Genomic DNA, 13,758 nt, shown 5'->3' with positions numbered 1-13,758 from the left:
CTAACTCGTTGCGAATATTCTTCTTAATGATATTTACCGACTTTGTTTCATATAGAAGGTGGCACTTAAAATATCATCACGTTTTCCATGCATTTACCTTCGGAAAATCACCTTTCTTATAACACAGGGTATGGAAAAGAAAAAAATCTCTTTAATTTTTGCAGCAGTAATTGCAAAAAGTAACAGTTGCAGGAATCATTTTATTCATTGGATTTCTTGATGAAAGTTTTGCATCTCCATGGATATTAGCAGTTTTCAAATATTATCAGGGTGTTGGTTAATCACAAAATGATTCTATTTTTTTAAAGGTATGTATTTTTGATTTCCAGAGCAAATTCTAATACAAATTCAAAATAAAATCTAAAACTGATAAATAATCTTATTGGAATAAAACAATTTCTATAATTACAATATTTGTGATAAAATTTATTAGTAATGTGATACAAAAAATGTGACACTTAAATGCCACTTAAACAAAACGGGATGTACAAACTTATTTAGTATTTGATCTCAGAAGTAGGTACTGCGGTACTAAATTCCGTGTGTATTTTTATATTGAAATACCGAGCATCTTTTGAGATTCAATGTACGAAGAACGAAAACACTAAGTCTTTAACCTTAGTTATAGACTTCACGTAGTAAAGAGGTTAGTTATGTTTATGAAAAACCTTGAAACTTTTTCATACAACATTTAACAGACTACATATCATAAAGAGTAATTAATAAAGTAATTAACCAGCCAAACTTATGCGGGGTGTGCCAAGGCCGCTGTTTGTCAATTCCTTTGTCGGTAATATCTGGGGACATATTATACAATAAATAATGTAGAATAACTATAAATACGACAAGAGGTTAATTAGGCTGTTGTTTTTAATGCCTTAGCGCTAAAATTATGAGAAACCGCAAAGGGAGACATGGAAATGTACTAATATATTAACTAGCTAGTAAGTGATGAGCGATGTAGCAGAAGTAGATCGGCTAGAGTAGCGATGTATGTGGGGCGGAAACTGTTATAAACAGGAGGGGTACCGCCACTTCTTAAAGTAACACCATGCTTCGTGGAAAGGAGATGGTGCCTTACACCGCGTAAAGCGCCGTCCCCCTTTCACAACTGCAACCATCTTTTTTAATTGTAGTGGTAGACCCGCATGCCCATGAAAAATACCAGGGCGTTATAAATAATGCCCCTATTATTCATATACAAACACTTTCAGCAACATTATCTGCGGGTTTCCTTAGCAGCGATAGGAATTTGACATATTCTACCGAGTGTTTATGTTAAATTTCTATCTCGAGATTCTCGGTACGGAACCACAACTAGATATGTTATTGAAAATGTTTGTTAGGCCATAATGTGTAATGTTTTACCAAACTGAATAATTAATATGTAAGGTAATGTGAAGGGTTTGTTAAAGCTTCGTTATAAGCGTGTTCTTATTGTAACCATATTAGCCTAAATAAAGTTAGTCTCAAATTAAGTGCTTTGTTTTTTTTTTCAAATTGCTTAGGTTTTTTTACCTGTGTGAATGTCACTTGTTTTATGAAATTCTGATTCCTATTCGCCTTTGTTTTAAATTTTATATAAAGCGCTTAGACCATCTATGTCTTAAGAGGCAATTCTGGTTATATACTATTTATGTTCTAGGTTTTGTATATATCCGTTCAGTGGTTTTTAACTGAAAGAGGAACAAACATTTATACATATAAACATTCGCGATTATAATATTAATAGGATTATAATGCAATCTACTTTTATTTTCTAATGTAAATATTTGTTTACAAGTCTTTTACTTGGTCCCACCGCGCCGTTCAGTGCACGGAACAGCTTAAGCTGACACCTGAAATTATCTGGGTAAGGTTCACTTAGGTGTCGCATAGAAGGTGGGTAATTAAATATAACAGAATCAACGCCTCTGCATGGTGGCACTTGAGAGCCAACTGGTGACGTCATATTTATGATTCTTGTTCTATCACTGACCGCTTATACTGATTCGCTGAGCGTCAGGCGAGTGCTCGGCGATAACAGCGCGTACGCTGCTTATTGCTATACGCAGAGAGCAGGTGCGGCGGGCCCGTGCGTGTAAGCGAGTAATGTACAGCTCGCAGTGTGGTGGTGGAGCCGCGGAGACAGGCGTGGGTGGCGCGCGGCACGCATGCGCGCGGCGGCCGCGGGCCGGGAGCCTCGCGAGATGGCTCAGTGGCGCGGCGGGACGCCCGGTCGATTCCAGGGCGCGCGCCAACCTTTATGTCAAAACGCCGTATCGACTCTAAAATTCATTAAAAATATAAAGCGCCGTCATTAAAAATATTGTTAAATTCTCGGATTTATTTTTGAAGTTCAAATATTTTAAAATCGTTGATAGGTTATGATAGAAATACCCAAAAAATCGTGATTTAATTCCGGCTTCTTAGAAAAAAATCATGGAACATGTCTGGACATCTGCTTTTGTGTGATTAATAAGGACGACAATAGAAAATGTAATTAATGTTTAGGTGAACGTTAAATGTTATTGATATAAAAACTGAAAATAAACTGTCACCATCGCAGTGTTGTTTTTGTGTAATTGTTGTGGTAAATGTACGGTAAATTATATGGTATAAAGTGGTCAATGGTTTTGGATGGACAATAAGTAATAGTGGACGTTCATCAACGTGTTTATACATGCGTCAACTACTGGTGTTTGCTTGAAAAGGCAATAATGATCGGCGGTTCAATGTCATTGGTACTACTTAAGGTGAGTGAATTATGTGTAGTAAAACGCCCCATCGGCTGAAAAGGTAATATGTGTCTGAGTAGACAATAAGGCTTACGTATTTATTTTGCTCTTCATATATTGATAATGGAAGACAATGAGAGACGTTGTTTTCTGGAGGGAATTGTGTGTCGCCCAGTGCGTTGTGTCACCGCCGCTCCTGCCTGATTGCGATCCATTATCGAGTTAGACGCGACAAATATTAGCAATTCAATAATAATAGGAACTACAGATCATAACTGAAGGACAGGGCTCTACACCGTCTCCTACGAGGCTCTCCTATGTTTATTTACAATTATTGAAACAGTATTAAGCATTTGCTGACTGATTTTCGATTATAAGTAACAGCAATTTAGTAAAACCATGACTAATATGCCTTGTATAGCAATATAAGTACTAGCCAGTAGTTGAAATCACTTATCCTAGTTTTTCACCCATTATTTTGATGACCGTGAAGTGGGATCATAACCTAACTCGCGCCACGCCATAAAGTAAAACAGCAACTGGAATATTATACACGAAATTAAACAAGTATTACGAAATTTCAGTGAAGTGATTGACGTTTGTTTACATTTTTGGGACACGATAGAGATTCTTACGTAAATCTATAAGATTATTATTAATACGGCTGTTTTTGATACTCGGATATAAGTAGCTGATGATATTTGGGGTTCTTATATTTTTCGTACCTTTTTGGCCACATTTGTGTACAGCTGAAATTTTATTTTATTACTAGCTGTTGCCCGCGACTTCGTCCCCGTGGGTAGAAGATATAAGTTATGATTTATACCTGCCTTGCTTTCTTCACATTTTCCATTGTATCTTCGCTCCTATTAGTCGTAGCGTGATGGTTTATAGCCGAAAGCCTTCCTCGATGAATGGTCTATTCAACACAAAAAGAATTTTTCAATTTGGACCAGTAGTTCCTGAGATTAGCGCGTTCAAACAAACAGACAAACACACAAACTGCAGCTTCAGCTTTATAAATTAGTATATAGATTGTCTTATTATCAAAATGGATTTATTTTCTCTTCTAAGTAACAACCTTAGAGTGGAAAGACCATTTGATTATTTAATTAAAAAAAAATGGCCTATTTGTGGTAGCAGTCCTAATTATTTTTGGTTTCGTACGACACAAACTTGAAACATACTGTATTATTCTTCTCAAAAAGAATTCTAAAATCGTTTTGCTAGTATCTATTGAAGTTCTTAATAATGACTCTCTACTCCACACCACGACAAATAGCTGTAATTGTAATATCTTCATTCATTCCATAGGTAGGTACGTCAATCATGGTTTACAACTTCATGTCGTTTCCGTAGCTAGTCATATTACTTGGCGAATATTGATTGGATTTTGTTTGTCTAGTATAATTGGTCTCTCCATTCTTATTCTTCTGCGTCATAGAAACAGTTTCATTAAAAGCTGACTTGTCGTATATTAATGTTTATCAGATGAGTCACAATTATGAAGTTCCTTTTGTTTTAAAAACAACTACATCTTAGCGATGATTGGTAAATGCTAGCTAATGTACAAGTTCTTTTATAGCTACCTATGTGTAGGTTCTAGCATTTTATATAGGTGTATACTGGACTCGATAATAATAGACTATAGATGGCCGACACGAGGTAATCAGGAAGCACTTTCCCTCTTTCCAAATGTGTCTCGTCTATAATTTGACTTTCACAACCCAATTTCAATAAATCTAAGGCATTAGCCTTGGTCATGTGAAGCATGCGCGTATGTTAAATGGAGCGATGCTGGCGTCCTCCATGTCCACTGAATGGTTCAGGCCTCTGAGGCTATTATAAATAGGCAGACCATTATACAGTGTGCGCTTGACTGGACAATGAATAGACGCGCTACCTAGCTACCATGTCTTGGGAAACTTTTCTAAAGGTTAAAATCAATACTTCCCACAGAATGTTTAAAAGAATTTCAAGTTACTTTGTGGGTGGTTTTGGTTTTTATCACGAATTGCTGTTATACTTTCCATTGTGGATATTAATGTCTCAAACAAATGAGGCACGATCGTTTATTATCGCTATTTGCATAGACAAATAGAATAAGCGTGTGATTGTATAAGGAATGCTCGTTAGTACTATTATGTACACACAAATAACTTTCGTATATGTATTACATTGTACTTAGTTTTGGCAAGAGGCCGCCATAATTACTAATTTATTCGTGTACTAAATGGCTTCACCATGTCGGTATCGATACTGACCTCGCTATTTATACTCACACATTTATATTGGAATGTCTTCTACAACAAACTGTCCATGGAGGATGTTTTCTAAACAAGCACTCATTACCCTTGTTTAATAAATTCTTATCTCTATTGATTCACAATTACGGTTAATGCACAAACATCACTAAGTAGGTGATGCCCCTGACTTTGTCCTTGTTAGATGTTACGGATGTAGGTACGAGTAATCAAAATATTATAAACAATTCGATTAGATAATATTCTAATCGATTTGTTTACCATCTAAAAAGTAATGGAGAGTCCATATTTAAGAAATGACTACATTGATAGGAGATTCAAGTGATCTAATAGTTTTAATCAAAACTGACTCTTTGTACCTACTACCTATCTAAATTATTGTTTTTTCTATGAACTTCTTTTCTTCTAGACTTCTAGGACTCTAAACTAGCCGTGCACAAGCTAAGCCAATGAAAACATGCTTAATAAAATGTCAATTAAGTGTAAGTATTGACTATCAAGCCAAATCGCTTGGCGATCGCTTATTACATGCAAATTTCCTTAGTAAGCCGGCGACGCTACAGTAAATGGGTTAGACACAAACATGGTGGCAACATCGCTTATCGTTTAGCTAAGCTCCTGACCTCAACAAACTAGCTATTGCAATATGTTACTCCGTTAGATTGGCGACGCTACAAAATGATCAATCAATATCTTACTAGATAGCTATCCTTGGTAACATCTAGACAGGCTTTGGTTTTAATAGCTTTTATACTTATAGGAACAGTCATAAATTACAAACGAACTACATAATGTAATGATAGGACAGCAAATGTAGGCACCTGAAAACAGACATGTGTCATTGAATCCAAATAGACTTTTGTTTTCGTTAAAAAAAATGAAGGTTCAAATAATATAGAGCGGTTTAATTTCCATATTATTTCAGGTAAATAGTGACTATTGCAACACGAACAAACTCTAGATAAAAACAATATTTGTGCGGCAAAACAGAAAACTACGTCGCGCAACGAGTATAGGTTTGACAGTAAATACAAAGGAAAGGAAGAGGAACAAATCCGCCTTCCGCCGCGTCCAGCATAGTGGAATAGATTAGGCGGACAGAGCGGACCCTATTGTATGAAATGAAGTTTCAGAATTCTACACAGGCCTATGAAATAAGGCCCACTAGTGGGCACTGGCCTATAGGAAAGGTTTGAGCATTGATCACCACGCACACTAGCTCCCCGCCGAATAGGGTACACGATTTTAAATTGGGAGGATGTCAATTTTTGGAACCCGTCTTTCTTGACGAGGTTTTCGTTCACCCTTTTTCAATTTTAGTTTAGGGCATAAAAATATGCATGCTTTGTGATACATTAATATCATCTATTTTCACAAATTATATTTTTCTCGAACCACTCGCAATAACTGCATACGGCAGCCATTTTCAATAACACACCTATCTAAATGTTCTCTTTGAAGTTTGTAATATGTTTATAATGTAAACAAACCGCGGTTGTACGCTTGCGGGCAGCGATCGAGTTATATTCAAGTTGCTCACCGCGGATAATTTACGAGCGCATATAAAAATATCGGTTTACATTGACCAGGTGGCTACGCGGTCTCCGACGCAATATTTAATACAATGTTTTACTTTATTGTGCAACGGGCAATGCGATAACCTATCCTAGATAGAGATGGTATACAACACGTTTAGTACTGGGCTCAAAAGACCTCCACGAGACTAATCATTTACGAATCGGGCACAATTCATCCTCGACTCTATTTATTCAATTTAGACTTTTTTTTTCAACTCTCGGCTTCGGATTTGTGACGTATCATGGATAAATCGATACAATGACGCCGGTGTGTATTGAGCCCACATATTACAAGGGAATCTGTAGATATCAAAGTTAGTAGCGATTGTGACGTATGCGACGATAAGAAAATAATGTCACGAGCATTTGTGATGCATTCAATGATGTATGGTATGTTTATAGAGGGATTAAAAACGTGGTTTGTTCCGTCAGATCTAGTTTATTGTAATTCAATGCAGTTAGCGGAGTTTGTCAACACATAGTAATGAAGTTTTCAAACGAATTGCACCAGTCGCTTTAATTTACAATTGAAAGTACCTATGAATGTCATGATCATGTTGAAATATAGTTATTTAGCCATTATTGACAAATCAGACATAAAAAAAAACACAAAATATCTTTAACGACATTGTCGCTACAGCTCGTCGAAGCAGTTCACTATGAGTATTGAGAAAAAAACACCATTATAATGGCGCCCTAATATTTTTATTTATTTACCAACCAGTAGTAGGCTATAGATTATGTTTCATGGTTCCATAAAGTCGGGCCATTGTGCTCGTTATTACAAGTGAAATTTTATGTTTATCGTGAATGAAAGTTTTTGTCATCAAACTTGCCGTCAACCTCGTATTTTATAATGAGTAAATAACGATCGCAGGCTTTCTTGTTTTTCCGTTTTTGTTTTTAAGTTAAATGAAATAGTGGCAAAAAGTATTCAAAGTATCGTAATGGATGAAGCTAGATTAAAACTTAGACAGGTATAACAGGCATAGTTCCAGTAATGAGTTCCAAAATAAAAGCGAAGCACAAACTCTGTGAAGAGTATTTGGCGAAAGCGTAACGCTATATCTAGTTATTTGTTGTGATATCTATAGGTATTTACATCTGTTATCCGACAGGTTGATTGTTTGCACGCCTTGAATACACAACTCCCCTTCAGTAGCTGTTGGCAGCCGGCCAGGGATTGTTCTGCCTTATAAATTATGGCGGTACATCGATACTTTACTATCATCGGAAGAATTAATGAGCAGGAGCTCGTAGGCTCAGACTCATACACAAACAATACATTACCAGAACATTGTACTGACCTTACTCGATAGTAAATTATATTAACACACATTTGTACTTTGATGTGCTTATTTTACATAGTCATGGCAGTCCATACAATCTCTATGAAGATTCTAATTCTGCGGTATCCGTTTTATTTGTATGAATTGAATAATGCGTTAGGCGTTAGTGCGTCACCACATATCTACCCAGCGATAGACAACTATACAATGTTGTTATATATTAGAATTTTGTTACGTGCTGAAATCTGTTTTTGTGGGTAAAGAATTTGCCACGGGTCAGTGACTCAACAGTTTTGGTTCCGTATTGTTCGCGCGGCGGTATCTGAACAATGGCGGCGACACTCCACTTTTTTAAGGAATTAACAAGTCGCCCTCCATTTAAGTGGCCTGCGGTGCTTTCAAGCGCTCTCATTATGCTAGGGGATTGAGATTGGAGTCTGAGTGGCCCCGTGACTCATGAAAGACGAACTTTACTTGTGCATTGATCGCAGATCGGCGCACAAACTCGATCAGCCTACGCGATAGCCTTCGCTTTTAATTCTTCAAAGGAAGGACAAAAGATTTCACTTGCAATTACTTTTTATAACGTACACGTTAAGATAAGAAAAATGCTATTTATTGAACATATTCAAGTTTAAAACAGGTATATCATTCCTAATCACGCAAAACTGCTTTCATATTTTTTGTTAGAAAATATTATTTTTTTATTGACATTTCCAATACCGTTAAATTGGTTCTCATAGCTAATTTATATGCAAGTCGCGTCGGCATACATTTCCATGGAATTAACTCTTATAATACACAAAAATCTGGTTTTATTGCGGATTACACGTGTCTTTTAATTAGAACGCGCGGCTGGTGCCGACTGCCGCCGCTTTCGAGTGCTCGCTACGGGAAAATGAGAACATTACTTTGGGAATTGTTTCCCTGAAAAACCTTTAGTTAATACTACGTTTTGTATAGAATAAAATGATTTTAAAAAAGCTTAAGATTCACAAGTTTAGTACGCTATCACATGATGATTACTGAAACTATGAAAAACATTGTGAAACTATGACATGTATTATGTGGATACTAAATTTTTTATTGATTTTATTCCCATACTCCTTGCCGATGTGTACCTGTCAGACTATATTTGAGACTTTGAATGCACAGTCATTGGTTTAATATAGATAGGTACACAAGTCATGATCGAGGTTACATCAGTTGACCCCATCGATGTGCTTACGAAGGAGTTCACCAGCAATAAGTCTGATAAGAATAGCAAGAAACGTCAACAAACAATGTCTTACCACGTTTAAATTTTCCGTATTTGCCTTTATAGCACTATTTATAATAGTTCCACAGAACTACAAGAATGTGCACGAATATGTGTTGGTCAAATATTCAGAGGTTTGGAAAAGAATGACGGAAGGGCTTCCGTGGCCGGCCAAAGGTGACGGCTTCGGTAGGTAAAAGTCCGACATACCCCGGTCTCCGCAGCCCCCACCGTCCCCGAGCCCCAAGGCTGAAGGTTACCCGAATATTCGCTCACTCGTCACTCATGCTTCATAAATACAAAAGAGTGCGTAATTCATTCAAGGTTTTTATTTGGTTAAAAATGTGACACATACTGATACAACTTTCGACTAATCGAATTGTAAAGAAATATAAAGCAATACATGTAATTAAAGTACAAGCGTAGCGTTGAAGATTGTCATGAGATGACCGACCACCAGTAGGCTGCTAAAGAATCTGTAACAATACGTATATTATTTTATAAAATTTACTATATTATCGTCATTGTTTATTGTTATTTGAAGACTATAATCTCCTATTCTTAGCTATATCTACGTTGGTGTCAGTACCGCTCTACGCTTAGTATGACAATAGCATCTCCGACGACATTCCACCGTCTTGACTGGAATGTTGCGCCAATGAGTTACGTGGCATTCCAGACAGGTGCCTGTGCTAAACTATTCGTGAATTAAAAAAAGTCAAATTGTGCTATTCCTTCTTCCAATCCAAATATGTTTTGTCAATTTGTCAAATTTACAAATGCAGATCAAGAAATTCGAACTTTGTTGTCTCTATTGTCATTATCCAGCATTTTAGTTTCCATAATAGCATTTTGTTTTCATTTTAAAATATTTGCGTTTAAAATCTGACGTAGAAAATGTATCTAAATGCAAGAAGCAATAAATTCCTATTAATATCTGATATCTGGAACTCTCGGACTCGTAGTCTCGTAGCTATAAAATTTCCTTACCTCTCGGTTCATTTATGCCGGGACAAATGCGAATTCTCGATCGCGATAGGATGATTTCCGTATTTGCCACATTTCCTTCGCTTCCCGGGACAGAGCGCTCGCTCTCGTAAAAGATGAGACGGGTTTTGAAAGACGTTGAGCCATAATGCTACTAGAATTATATATCGTTTTACTTGGCTTTACTGTCTAACTTCTCATACCTCTATCTTTGTTTTTAAACCGTCTAGTATTAAATTTGTCAGTGAGCAGATTTAAGATGCGATTTTTGATAGTGGTTTCTTAGGTTTACGCGAATGTTAGACATTGAAATAAAACTACTTTTACTATATTTATCGCGGTTTAATTTCAGACGTTTCGACACCTTTGCAGGTATCATGGTCACGAGCAGACTGATGCCCGTAAAAGTAAAAATAAGTCCGTAAAACTAGTTTTATTTCAATGTTCTACGATTATTGATATTCCATATTTCAATTATTGCTCGTGATTATAATTCAATATTTAAAACAAATGCTATGTGCTTAAATACTCGATGCTATGAGCATTCATTTACCAAACATTAACAGATTACTAATTAAGGAAATGAAATAATACTTACTTATATTACATGTTTTTGTATGAATTTTAGTGAATATAGGTAGATGTGTAGATATATCTGCGACCTGCTTGAAATTACGTAGCCCACTTTTACGGAGCGAGAGTTCGCCCCATTTTCAGGCTTATGCCGAATTTTATATTGATATTTTATATTTATCAATCTCCCAACAGAAGAGAGTTTCATACAGCTTTATACGGAGGGTGCTAAAGGTTTAGTGATTCCTTTTGTATAGGAAATGTTCGTCGTTGACGTTGTTCGTTTATTATTTAATCTTTAGCAAGCCGTATTTTCTTATATGTCTTTATCGATAAACCAATATTGTTTATTACATTTCGCTTGATAATGTACTTTTTAGAGTTGTATCGATAACTTGGAGATAGATTGCAGACTTTCTTTATTACTTAATTCTAAGCAAATAACTAATACTCTCTGTCTCTGATCAATTACAGCAGAGATTTGCTTTGTGCTCGGCGTTTCGTGTAAGAGACGAAGTCTGGCTAAAACCCGAAGGAGTTCCTTGACCTCTGCTAAGCTAGTGTAACTTGTATCGAATCCCAAAATCGTTGACCATATTTTGAGCGAAAAAAGTCTGGAAGTTTTTATTTAGAAATGAATGGGACTGCCTTATTTTATGGTTAAAAGCTATTTAATGCTTTATAAGTAATTCACTCATAACTAAAACCAATGTGTCTATAGTTAAACTAACTAATAGAACGATTTAGTATATTATCAGGGATTTGATAGGGACGTCTTTGGCCAGAGTCGTTGGAGATCTCGTCTCGTTTTTCTAATCAGTCCTGCCTAATGTACCTTAGTATTTATAAAATGTACCAACTATTAACTGTCTAAACATAAATCTGTTGTCATGGCTTTAATTTCAATTTATTAAAATATGCTATTTACGTTGCATACAATTACAAGGAGAAACACAAGTCATGGAAAAGAAAAGAGAAAAGAGAGCCTTTTGCTCTGCACTGACAGTTCAGGCTTCAACTCAAGCAATACAAACTCGTTAGTCTTACCTACTTATAATAGAAAATGTAATTCACGATATACATAGAACAGGGTAAAAAATCAGTGTTCCATATTCGTGGTCCCTGGTTGACGATAATGGCTTCGGCTATCAGGTGCGTAATCTACATACAGTGATCGCGTGCAGATTATGTTTACTAGCGGTCTGGCCCCGGGTACCGTCAGCAGAAACGTCCGTTAAAACAATCTGAATTTTCAAACAACTGTACACAAGCAAATGGCATTTATTCTGTTGTACTATTATGTACCAAAATATACTTGACATTTAGTACGTTTAAAAATACTGAACAGTATAACCTACATGACTACTGCCTACGTAGTGACATTTTGTAAATCGAATGCATTAACCGGCGTCCATTGCTGACCGTACCATATTACCTACAATGAATTATTCAGCTGTTTGCATTACCTATTAGCATTCCAACAATGATGACTAAAGTTTAATCATTTTGTCCAGTTTATATTTAAAGTGAAATGTTGAAATATCTAGATTAAAGCTAACTAAAAATATTTGTTGCAATTTCCGCAGCAACGTAACTTTGTATATTAAACAAATGTAATGATAATAGAGACACAGAACAAAGATGGGTGACCATCTTTGTCATAACGAGTTACTCCGTGTTTTAATTGTTGGTCCCATCTGTTATTCCTACATATTTGACAGTCCGAAGCCAGTAGTCACAAGCTTGAAAGTCTGACAACCAGTCTAACCACGGGGTATCGTGTTGCCCAGGTAACTGGGTAGAGGAGATCAGCTGAATCCGTTTAGACTGGAAGCCGACCCATACATAGTTGGGAAAAAGCTAGGCCAATGATGATGTAATACGAATATAGGCATCCTCTTCTCAAATTCACAAACGATAAATATAAATGGATAAAGCTTGACTAAAAATACGAAAAATAATCAAAATCAAAGTTTTTCTTTACAGTAAGCTTGTAAAAGGCACTTTTTAATTTAACAAAGACGTCATGTATGTAAGATACAAAAATTGCTACAAGAACTACAACATTTAAAAGCCAGTAGCCAACAGCGGGACCTACATTACATCTTTCCAATCGTTCAACATAATTAAACCAATCTAAAGGACAATGCTAGATTGCCAGGTGTTATCATTTCATCTCTATAGCTGATCAGTGACACAAATCAAACAACTTGGAAAGAGGTCAGTTAATTTAATAGTCCATTAAATCACATTCAAGTTAGCAACTTTATATTAGACATAATCATTCTGACATACTACTCTCTAACTGGCTTCATATTACACTCGTGATTGTAGCATAGGTCTAGGCACACTGTAATGTGACACTTAAACAAAGTGCCCAAAATTATTAGCCGGAATATTGTCTGTTAAAACGATAGACGATATGGCTGCAAATAGTCTTGTGAGATGTCAGATTAAAAGGTATGGAAGAAGAAGATATGATGCGCTGACCTCAAAAATAAAGTAGGGACAGAGCGTGTAGGATAAGCGGAATGATGATGATGATTGTCCTATTAAAAGAAAACAAACTCAAAAGGTTTTATTAATTTTTGATATCTTATTACGTGATCCTATACTTAACAACTTTTGGTTTACACTCCAAGCTTTAACTATCATAGGTAGTGTTTGTACCTGAAATTGTATATTGTAGGTACCTTAATATTCAAGGTAGGTTACTATTCCATCTACGGCTTTACCTCGCATCTCGCCTCTGTTTGCCAAGTCGTGAGGATAGCGCCAGCGACGCGCTTCCACTGTTTACTCTCGCATTTATGTGTAACAGGATTCAAAGGCAAGGCACATTAAAATTTAAGACTCGCCTTCCTGCTTGGGAATTCTGCACTAGACAGATTTGCATAATCTTCATGACGTCCTCAATACCTGTACGTAAATTCGACGTAATAATAAATTTCGTTTATACGACTATTGAATCAATTATTCCTCTGTAGCAGCTGAATGGAGGTCTTTCGTAATCTCCTATTAGGTAAATATTATAGATATTTCGGGAAACTATCACAATAGGAGATTTTTATAAAACTGTTGAATGTCAACGTA

This window comes from Trichoplusia ni, chromosome 4, assembly GCF_003590095.1.
Source record: "Trichoplusia ni isolate ovarian cell line Hi5 chromosome 4, tn1, whole genome shotgun sequence".
Lineage (NCBI taxonomy): Eukaryota > Metazoa > Arthropoda > Insecta > Lepidoptera > Noctuidae > Trichoplusia > Trichoplusia ni.
This window is presented reverse-complemented; position numbering follows the sequence as displayed.